This window comes from Spermophilus citellus (assembly GCF_964194105.1).
Source record: "Spermophilus citellus genome assembly, chromosome: 10".
Classification (NCBI taxonomy): domain Eukaryota; kingdom Metazoa; phylum Chordata; class Mammalia; order Rodentia; family Sciuridae; genus Spermophilus; species Spermophilus citellus.
In genome coordinates, this window is record NC_138197.1 from 112,265,510 (window position 1) to 112,277,707 (window position 12,198).

Sequence of the window (12,198 nt, forward strand, 5' to 3'; positions counted from 1 at the left end):
GGGAGTTTGACTACTTCTGACAGCGATTCAGCCCTCCCATCCATTCAGTTTGTCTGTCTCTTCAGGTGAAATCTAGCTCAGCTCATGAGCCCATGGTTTTAGAAACACCTCTGAAGACAAAATTACCAGTGACCATTGTACTGAGGGACCATTCACTCAGTAATTGGTTTATTTATTCATTAAAAAATATGTCAAGTGTTTACAACATGAAGGGCCCAGGAATAGGCACTGGGGCTATGACAGTGAATGGGACACAATCCTGCCATCAAGAGGCTTCCAGTCTATGAGCAGAGGTATCAGTTTCAAGGTAGTGCCTCCCAGAAGCCACCACACACGCCCCATGGCTCAGACTACCTTCTTAGCAGCTTTGTCTGTACCCTTGATGCTTCCACCAGAGTACCTGGTGAATTCCCATGCTACTAGCTTCCAAAGACAGCTCAACCATTTCACCACCATGTTCTCTTTTTTAAAAAATATATTTTTTAGTTGTAGATGGACACAATAATTTTATTTCATTTATTTATTTTTATGTGGTACTGAGGATTGAACCCAGTACCCCACACATGTGAGACTAGCGCTCTACCACTGAGCCACAACCCCAGGCCACCACCACCATGTACTCTTCAAGGTTTTCTGGTTATATGGAATGAAGAGAAAAACCCAGAGAGACAGCCAAAATCTCATTACCAGGCAAGAAGAAACACAAAAAACTCTATGGGAAGTACAGCTTTCTAGCTTCCCATTCAGAGAGACAATTTTCACGTTGGGCTTTAGATAGGGGACACCAGGCCTATAGCAAAAGCAGCTCAGGACATATGGTGAGCATCACCCTAAAAAGCAATTCATTAGAAGCAGTTCAGAGTTTTGACACAGTCCAGGCCTTTGACTTCCACATGCTTCAACCTGATAAAGAGCAAGATCTGGGCTCTCTAAAGGAACCCTGAGGTTATCATTAGGGTTGAGATGGAGAATGCAATAGGGGGTGGGGAGGCCAGTGAGGGAGTGGGCCCCCTAAGGACCTTGGACTTGACCCAAAGGAAGTCCTCAGAAGATGTTAAATGGGAGAACAGCACGGTCATATTCAATTGTTAAAAAGAACACCTTGTAATGGGTAGGGGCTGAGACTAGAAGCAGAGAAGCAGAAAAAACAGTTAGAAAGGGTATTGGTGAAAATCATGTAGGAGGTGGTAAAGGCCTGAAATAAGCAGAAGCAGTTTTTTTGTTGTTGTTGTTGTTGTTTTGTTTTGTTTTGTTAAAGTCACAGTCAGGGCTGAGGCTGTAGCTCGATGGTAAAGAGCCCGCCTGGCACGTGTGAGGCACTGGGTTCAATCCTCAGCATCACATAAAAATAAAGATATTGTGTCCAACTACAACTAAAACATTTTTTTTTTTAAGTCACAGTGAGGGGCTGGGATTGTGGCTCAGCGGTTCAGCGCTCGCTTAGCACAGGCGGGACCCGGGTTTGATTCTCAATACCACATAAAAATAAAGGCATTGTGTTTTGTATTGTGTCCATCTACAAAAAAGATTCTCTCTCTCTCTCTCTCTCTCTCTCTCTCTCTCTCTCTCTCTCTCTTCTCTCTTAAAAAAAAAAGTCACAGTGATAATAAAATCAATAAGAATTAGTGAGGCTTCATGTGTGGCTGCTGAGGTAGCAGCAGCTACTTAGAGCACAATCAGAAAAAAGTTCAGGGGCTGGGGATGTGGCTCAAGCGGTAGCGCGCTCGCCTGGCATGCGTGCGCCCGGGTTGGATCCTCAGCACCACATACCAACAAAGATGTTGTATCCGCCGAGAACTAAAAAATAAATATTAAAAAAATTCTCTCTCTCTCTCTCCACCTCTCTCACTCTCTCTTTAAAAAAAAAAAAAAGAAAAGAAAAAAGTTCAGGACCCAGTTTAAGCTTGATTAGTAATGTCTGTCATGGATGTAGAATGGGAGAAAACTTGCACATGACTGCTATTAACTATTCCTATTCTCTGGAAGAGGAAGCATAAAAATGTGCTGTATATTTCATGAAGTACACACTGTATGATTCCATGAAGATCCAGAACAGAGAGAACTAATTTATGGTGATAGAAGTCAGAATAGTGGTTACCTGGTGGTGGGAAGTTAGGTTGATTATTGACTGAGAAGGGGCAGGAGGGAACTTTTTGGGTCAGGAAATAGTCTTTATCTTGATCTGGGTGGTACATATATACATAAAGTATTCATTATACTATGTACCTGTCTTAGTCTATTTTGTGTTGCTCTAACAAAATACCTGACACTGGTATATATATATATATATATATATATATATATATATATATATATATATATATATTTTTTTTTTTTTTTTTTAATATTTATTTATTTAGTTAATTAGTTTTCGGCAGACACAACATCTTTGTATGTGGTGCTGAGGATCGAACCCGGGCTGCACGCATGCCAGGCGAGCGTGCTACCACTTGAGCCACATCCCCAGCCCCATATTTTTTAATACCTTTATTTTATTTGCATATTTTTGTGTGGTGCTGGGGATCAAACTCAGTGCCTCATGCATGTTAGGCAAGCGCTCTGCCCACTGAGCCTCAACTCCGGCCCCTACTGGGTGGTATATTAAAAAATGAGGCTTATTGGGCTCATGATTCTGGTGGCTGAAAAGTTCAAATAGCATGGTGCTAGCATCTGGTGAGGAGTCTCTGGCTGCATCACATGGTAGACAAGGATAAGGGGAAATGATTACAAGCAGAAGGGACCAAATGCATGGAATGGCTTCACTTTATAGTAACCAATTTCCATGAGAACCAATCCAGGTGTATGGGACTCAACCCACTCGTGAGAGAAAAGCAGTAGTCTCTTCCAGAGTTGGTACACCCATGACGTAATCATCTCCCACCAGGCCCTACCCCTTAGAGTTTCCACCACCTTAATACCATTACATTGAGGACCAGGCTTCTAGCACAGGTACCTTTGGGAGACAAACCATGTCCAAACCATAGTAGTACCATTGAGATTTGTAACCTTTCTTATATAAATGCGATACTTCAATAACAAAGTGGGGCAGAAAGTCCTTCCATGACCCTCTATGTGGCTGAGGCCATCTAAAAGATGACAACTACACCCACACAGTTCGTCTTTGTACACAAGATACTGACCTGAATGCAAGGCATGCTTCTAGATCTATTCAGTTCCCTGTATACTTTGGCCACTTCTTTTATAATCCTGTCTCTTTCCTTAGCTGAGAACACATAGACTATGATGATCTGATCCACAGACGACAGCTGGTTGCTTATCAGGTGATCATACTCCAGGTCTGTCACTTTGGGAATTCTGTAAGAGCTACAACGGCATTTGTCCTTTTGCTTCCCACACAGTGTTCTCCTTAGGACCACAGGACAAACCAGCTGGGAAGTAAGCCACAAATCATTGCTTTCAATGAGAAGAGGGAGCCTAGAAATGTAAAGTTAAATGAATCATGTTAAAGAACTTAAAGGACAGAAAGAACATACCCAAATTATGAGTAGCTGCTTTGGTAAAGCATCCCAATTTAATTCTGGACAGAATCTTATTTGCCAACATGTGAAAATATTTGTCTCTCTCTCTCTCTCTCCCCCCCCCTCTCTTTTATATATATATATATTAAAGAGAGAGAGAGAAGTTTTAATATTTATTTTTTAGTTTTCAGTGGACACAACGTCTTTATTTTATTTTATGTGGTCCTGAGGATCGAACCCAGGGCCAAGCGCATGTCAGGTGAGCACTCTACCACTTGAGCCACATCCCCATCCCTATTTGTCAATATATTAAGACTTAAATGTAAGTCTTTTCATCTCTGCAGGCAAATAATTGGCCAGTAAGAATAATATCAGAGTGTTGATTGCAGAGTGTTAATATTCAAGAAGAATGCATGCAAGCCTGCTCTGTGAATGGTTACTTTTATTCTCTTACAGTTGGGAAAATTCAATAGTTTGACCCCAAACACACAAGGAGTAAATGGCAGAGCTGGAATCTGAACCTATATATTTTTTTCCTATTATAATATTGCCATCCAAATGGCTCCTGAAGATGAAATACCTGTTGCATTCTTCTGAGTTGGTTTATTACATCTATTAATAGACTAGATAAGCCATATAACTCTATATTTAGAATGGAAATCAGAAAGCTATATTTGGGTCCATCATCTGTCACTCTCAATGTGACTATATACATCCTCTGACTTCTTTGTGCCTCAGTATTTTTTTTTTCTTTTTTCTTTTTTTTTTGGTGGAGGGTGGGTACCAGGGATTGAACCCAGGGGCGCTTAAACACTGAGCCACATCCTCAGCACTTTTTTTTTTTAATTTAGAGACAGGGTCTCCTTAAGGTGCTTAGGGCCTTGCTAAGTTGGTGAGGCTGGCTTTGAACTTGCAGTCCTGTCTCAGCCTCCTGAGCCACTGGGATTACAGGCATAAGCCACCATGCCTAGTTGTGCTTCAGTAATAACATCTGTTATGTGCAGGTAAGTTCATGTTTCCATGAAACTTCTAGGGAAGTGACAAAGGTTATAAAAATAATTTTCTCAATTTTGATTAGCTGAAAGTATTTTTATGAAATGTTAAAACTTGTTTAGAAATAACAACATTTTAATTAAGTTATTTAGAACTGACATTCCTAGTGGCAAGAAAAGTCCTTTTTTTTTTTTTTTTTTCTTTTCCAGTAGTGGGGATTATACTCTACCACTGAGCTACATTCTCAGCCCTTGTTATTTTTTATTTTGAGATAGGTTCTAACTAAGTTGCCTGGGCTGGCCTCGAACTTGTGATCCTCCTGCTTCAGCTTCCTGAGTAGCTAGGATTACAGGTGTGTGATTGTCTGAGGGGAGTCCATTTTATTATCACAATAGTCACCACTGGCTTCAATTTCTTTATTCTGACTCCATGTATTGTGAACTCAATGTTTGTGTGTCCCTAAAACTCATACGTTGAAATGCCAACCCTCAATGAACCTGTATTAGGAGACAGGGACTTTTGAGAAGTAAGTAAGTTTAAACAAGGTGATGGAGGGTGGCTGATCTGATGGGATTAGTTCTTGCAAGAGAATCTCAAGAGGGCTCACTTTTACTGGTTCTGCCATGTGAGGACATAGCAAGAAGGTAACTGTGTGCAAGCCAAGAAGAGAACCTCCACCAGGAACCAAACCCCCTCCACCACCAGACTTTGCTCATGAACCTGTAGCCTCCAAAACTGTGAGAAATTAAATTTCTATTGCTTAAGTCATCCAATCTGTGGTATTTTGTTATAGCAACTCAAATTGACTAATATACTGAGAAACTTGTTTTGTTTGTTAAAGTCATGGCTTTCTGAAATGATTATCATAAGAAAGCCCATGCATGGAACTTGGGATGTAGCTTAGTAGAAGAGCACTTGTCTGGTATGCACAAAATTCTGGGTTCAACCCTCAGTATCTAAAGAGAGAGAGAGAGAGAGAGAGAGAGAGAGAGAGAGAGAGAGAGAGAGAGAGAGAAAGCCCATGCACACAAATATAATACATTATTTTGGCACTTGCCTTAATGCCCAACCAGAGCTATGTCTTCTTTTTTCTTTTTCAATATAATGTTAATTAATAAATTTAGATATAGGCTAATTTAGAAACAAATCTGCTTTAATGGAAAAAGAGGCAAATAATTTCAGTAGGACATTGTTTTTCTGAAGTGTTCAGAAGATGATCAGTTCTGTATCAATTACAGTAAAAGTTTATATTTGTGCATCATTGCATGAATGTAATGGAATAGTTCACATATTTATAAAAATATGAAAAATATAAGAAATACCCTCACATATATCACTGTTTTATCAAATCTTAATGTTTTAATTCATTAGATACATATGTCTATTTTTTTCATGTTATAATTTTAGGCAAAATGAAAAGACCCAAGGACTCCTGTCTGATTTTAGTCAATTCAAATTTTGTGCATGTCTGATTTTAGTCAATTCAAATTTTGTTTGCATGTCATTCTGATAATCAGTCACTCCAGTATCATTGGTCAAGCAATCCAGGTTTCCCTTGCTGACTTGTGATGCTATCTCTGTTGTGTATTGAATTCTCCTGTGTGAACAGGTCTGAGTGGGTCTCTGTTCCATTAGTCTATGAAAGTCTGGTGCCAATTCTACAATCTCTTCATTACTATGGCTTCTTAAAAGTTCTTAAAATTTGGTAGGATGAGTCTTCTTGCTTTGTTTTTCTTCTTTGATGTATTAATGTTATTTCCAGAGTTAGCTACATCATAACCTGAAGAGCACAGTGTTCAAAAGTAAAGAATTTTTTGGCATGTCCAATTTGGTATACAATATGATCCATAAAGAGTAGCAACCTGATCACCTTTGCCAGGGACTGGGCAGCAACAGAGAGCTCTGAGAGGAGGTAGGAGTTGCATCAAAGAACTCAGGTGTGTTTTGAAGTGAGTCTCTGATCTCCACTCTGAAAAAGCAGACCGCTGGGAGTCCCAGCCCCAGTGACATTCTCTTGTTTTGCACTTACTCTTCCATTCCACCTCTGTCTCCTCAGGGCTTATCACCGGCCCACAGAGCATAGCAACATAAGGGCCCTGGGAGACGCAATCTGAACATCCCCGCACGACACCAGTGTCAGCTTGAAATTCAGGTTTCAGGCTATAATCCTCCATATAAATTTCTGATTAAGAAGGCATTTTAAGTTCTTTCCCAGAACAACCCCTCTAACTTCATTGCAATGATAGGTAAAATAGAAAAGAAGCCACTTAAAGGACAAAGCTGCACTCCAAACCAAGGGAACAGCCCTGTGGATAGAAACCCCACATGTTGGGTTGGAGAAGTAGTTCAGTGGTACAGCACTTGCCTAGCATGCACAAGACCCTGGGCTCCATCCTCAGCACTACAAAAAAAAAAAAAAAAAAAAAAAAAGAATGCCTGAAACCCAATATGTTATTGGGACTAAATCCACTAAATCCACTTGCTTGGCTTCAAGTCTAGAAGAAGCAAAATTGGACAAGAATTTGGCTCTTATGGGAAAATAGAATAAAATTAAGTGAAAACTCTCAAGGAAGGGGAAGGGGATAGGGAATGTTGCTTGGTTCATTTCTTGAAAACGTGGCCCAGGGTAGGACCTTCCACCAATCTGTATGAGGCTATAAGAGCTGCTGCCTACTCCTGCTTGGTCAAGGCTCACAGGATTCTTCATGCAGGTGGGAGAATATAGAGGCAGCCAAGCAGGACTAAAGGCAAGCTGCTCACTGGCCTAGAGACTGGGTTTGCAGTTTCCTGGTATGCACAGGGCAGGACACCTGAGCCACTATTACTAGACCAGGTCCTGACTGTGAGGCCTTCTCAGGTGGCAACTGAGAAGCCACGAGATTGGAAGAGACAGACAGACAGACACACACACACACACACACACCGAAAGAGAGAAAAAGCAACCTTTCACTTGAGAATCCAGAACCCCAAAACACAAAAAGTCAGCTAATTCTAAGAAAGTCCACACAATCAATAGTCAGAGGATGTATTATATCTGAGCACAATAAAAATAGAGCAAATCTAAAAAGTACCTTAAACAACAACAACAACAATGTTTAGTGTCCTCAAGGTAAAAAATGATGGAATAAGGCTGGGGTTGTGGCTCAGTGGTAGAGCACTCACCTAGCGCATGTAAGGCACTGGGTTTGCTCTTCAAACAACATAAATAAAGGTGTTGTGTCCATCTCTAACTAAAAAAAAAAAAAATTAAAAAACGATAGAATAGATAATTTGGGGGGGGAGAATTAAAAGACTTTTTGTTAAGATATAGTAGACTGGACAACACTGAGGTTTACTTTTGCTGTCTGCTAATACCTACTACACTGTCTATAAAAGGACACTAAAGGTAAAAATCTGGGAGGCCTGTTATATTACATGTCATGGCAATTGGGATGCCTTTCTTTGGCTGCAAGTAACAGAAAAAGCAACTCAAATTGACTTAGCAAGTACTGGCTCCCACAACTGGAAGCTAGAGGAAGGGGTTCAGGGTGGCATCATCCAGTGGTTCCATACCAATCCCCCCTTCTCTGTGGGTCAGCTGTGTCTGTAGCCAGATACAGATAGCCAAACAATCCTAGGTCTGACCTCTGCCCAGGATAACCCTTAAGGAGGAGCAATTCCAATGCTTGGATGTTCCCAGCATTTCCAACAAAAAGCCTGGAGTCCATTAGGTGTGGTGTCACATGCCCACCTCCCCAACTGATGTCAGTCACCAGAGAAGTGAAAAAATTATAATTGCTTTATACCAACCAACGTCCATCTCTAGAGTTGGGATGTGGTCAAAAGCTGCTGAGGAGGGCTGGGGCTGTGGCCCAGTGGTAGAGTACTTGCCTAGCATGTGTCAGGTCCTGGGTTTGATCCTCAGCACCATATAAAAATAAAAAAATAAATAAAATAAAGGAATTGTGTCCATCTATAAATAAAAAATATTAAAAAAAGAAAAGCTGCTGAGGAGGAGTTACGCAGATGCTAAATAAATTCAGAATGAAAATGGGAAGAACCCCTGGGTATTCAACTAAAATGTTCACCAACATTCACCACAAAATGCGATGATTTCAAATGTGTATTTTAGGCAGACACATCAATACTAGTCTGCTTGTAAACTGTTACTCATATGGACCATCACAGAAAGGAAAACTGACACATGACTGAAATTTATAGCTTTCAATACTTCATCTGAATACTATTATACTATCAGCATTTCCCTGTGCATTGGCCTCTGCAAGTGAGAATAGTTGCTGATCTTTGTAAAAGAAAGAAAGAACCACAAATTCTCTTTGTCTGCTCATTGCATTTCTCAGCTTTATTCAGTAAACTTGAATTTTTTAATATATTTTTTAATTGTAGATGGACACAATATCTTTATTTTATTTATTTATTTTTATGTGGTGTTGATATCGAATCCAGTGCCTCTTATGCGTGAGGCAAGCGCTCGGTCACTAAGCCACAATTCCAGCCCAATGAACTTTTGAGGACTGTATTGGCAATTTTAACTTCAAATGTGGATCACTGTAGTTTCTGAGAAGAGGATGGAAAGACAAAGTTACCTGAAGAGGGTCCATAGACAATGGGGTAAAAAGAAATTAGCTCAGTCCTCTAAGAACTGGGATAGTTAAAATAGAAATAAATTGTCAGGTATGCTGGGGCATGCCTAAAACCCCAGACACTTGGGAGGCTGAGGCAGGAGGATTGCAAGTTTGAGGTCAATCTTGGCAACTTAGTGAGACCGTGTCTTAAAATAGAAATCAAAACATCTGTGGATGTAGCTGAGTGGTAGAGTGCTCACCTAGCACGCCCAAGGCCCTGGGTTCCAGCCTCAGCACCACATTCAACAAACAAACTTTTTTCTTAAAAAGCTAGGAAAAATTATCAAATCTCATGATTTGCTCACATGTATAGAGAGCCAAGTACACATAAAAACAGCATATATTCTTCATTACCAGGATGGATCCAAAATTAACTACTTTGTATTGAGGGGTTATAGAGTAGTAGATTGGTAGAAACTTGACATGTTTATCTCAATTAATTCCCACACAACCTTGTGAAATAGGTACTATCATTATTGCATTTATAGATAAATAAATAAAAGTTCAGAGAGGTACAGGTTGCTGAAGTTTCCGTGGCTAGTCTGATCTTGAGTGGATTATTAGGACATTATATCACTGTCCCTCTACTAAGTGTCATCATGTGTCACACACAGGATTTGACTGGAAATTGAACTACAGTGTAGGAAATCATATGGAGCAGTACTTTCACATAGGATAGGTTTTTTTCTAAGCATAGTGCTTATTTTTAATTTATGGGTTATGTGAAGTCTTTCTGCTTTTTTTTTATTTCAAGATTTAGAATCTTGGATTTAAAGGTTTCAGTGAAGTTTTGATATAACCAAATGAAGTTCAGGCTGGGGCTGTAGCTCAGTGGCAGAGCGCTTGCCCTGCACATGTGAGGCACTGGGTTCGATCCTCAGTACCACATAAAAATAAACAAATAAAATAAAGACATGCTGTCCATCTACAACTACAAAAAAATTTTTTTTAAAAAAAGAACTGAAGCCCTTACTGAACGTGTATTAATCTTTTCAAATGTCTACCTATGTTACTGAGCCATAAAAACAAGTTTACATTTAAATGTGAAATGCTTGGGTTTTGACTTCTAGAGTAATTTTGGTAGTTTAAGTAAACATTTTAGAGCTGCCTTGCACAGTGCCTGCCTGCTTCATTATTGCACATTTGAAAGGATTTGGTTAATTTTGTTTTTGCACATGGTTCTGGCGTGGGGTCAAGGCTCCCATGATCTGTCCCAACCCTACAATAGAAGATCCAGCTTGATATGATGACAGTCATTGTAGTCACAACAACCATTTTGCTTGTCAGGTGACCCTGGCACACATTCTAAACCCTATAGGATAAACAGTCATTAAGACAGCCAAGCGCTTTCAGCTGGCCACAGACATCTGGACTGTTTTTAAATTTATGTTTGACATGTTAACAGTTGTTGAGAAAGCCCAGGTGCATTCTATTGGCTGTGGCCCACCTTTGTCTAGCTTAGCATATAAATCCCTTCTTCCTGCTGTGGGGTGCAGGAATCTTCTGGATTTGCTGTTATCCAAGACACACTTCTATCTCTAAGAGGCAAAACAAATCCAGGAATGGAGAGTACAATTTATTAGGGGCTTAGAGGCAGAAGTATGTCTTGAATTGTACTCTTCATTCCTGGATTTGTCTTGCCTCTTCCTTTGGTCTATCGGCACCTTCCGCCTTGGACGCTGGTCTTTCTGAAATACCTGCCTATCCTCTGTGTGTTCCACACCCTGAGCTCTAACAATGCTGAGTTGACTTGCCTGCACCATCTCAACTAGGTGCCTTTGCTCAAGTCCCTGATCTGGTGCTCATTAGCTGAGCCTTTGGGCAAATTACTTAATCTCTCTGAGTCTCAGTTTCTTTGGCACTAAAGTGGAGATGGGAAGGACAGCAAGGGATTAATTATAGTTAACCTTAAGTGTGTCGTGAATACTAAATGAAATCTTGACCCCTAACTCCCAAATCCCTTCCTTTCAGCTGGGAGTGTATCTCAGTGATAGAGTCCAGACTTGGCATGCATGAGGCCCTGGGTGCAATCCCCAGGACACAAACACACACGTACGTACGTACGTACACACACACACACACACACACACACACACACACGCCTTCTTTTCTATTCTCCTCCCAACACCTATCATTCTGTCTATACTTTCTGCTAGCACTTTCTCTTTGTTAATAGTGCACACTATCTTATCTCTTCCTGCAGACATAAAGCCCTTAGAGGCCAGGACCCAAGTCCTTCTATTACTGATCATGCTTAACCCGCATACCTGTAGGTGGCAGATAACTGTTACGTGGAACATGAATTTATTCCACGGTCATGCGTCTGCTAGCAGTGTTTCATTTAGCAGCATTAATTAGGTAGGATGCAAATACTTCAAAATACATGAAACAGTTCCCTCACTGCATTTATATCTTTTCCTTTAATTTACTGTCTGCACCAAATGTTACTGGAGCAGCATTAGTCTGGGAAGCTCTAGGGATAGGGGGCAGATACATGCACAGCTGTTCTGCAGTATTGAAGTGGGAGAGCCCAAGCCTTCTCCTCTGGTTCCAGAGGCTGCCACCAGAATGAGACTGCGCAGCTCTTCCAGGATGCCTTTCCTCCCTCATGGTACCTAGACTTAGAGATGCTTCCTCTCCATCTTAGGTATCAAGCATCTCTATCTAGTAGCCAGTCCTAGAGGTACAGATGCATCTGATACAAACACATTATGCTGATGAAGAAATGAGGGACACATTTCCTTGGGGAGGACTGGACAGGAACGGCAGGGGAGCAGTACTTGTGGCACGCATGCACGTCATCTAGCATACATGAGGAGTTTCCAGCGTAGAGCTAGTTTTTAAATGTGTTCACTAAAGATGTGAAGGCAAACTAAACCGATTGATGAATCCTGATTGATCTGAATTCCTCTGCAAGCCTGTTAGGAAGCAGGTTGGAGAGAGCTCAACTGCTTGAATCCATTTATTTATTTATTTATTTACTTACTTACTTACTTACTTACTTATTTATTTTTATGTGGTGCTGGGAATTGAACCCAGTGCCTCACAAGTATGAGGCATGCGCTCTACCACTGAGCTACAGCTCGAGCCCCTGTGTCCCA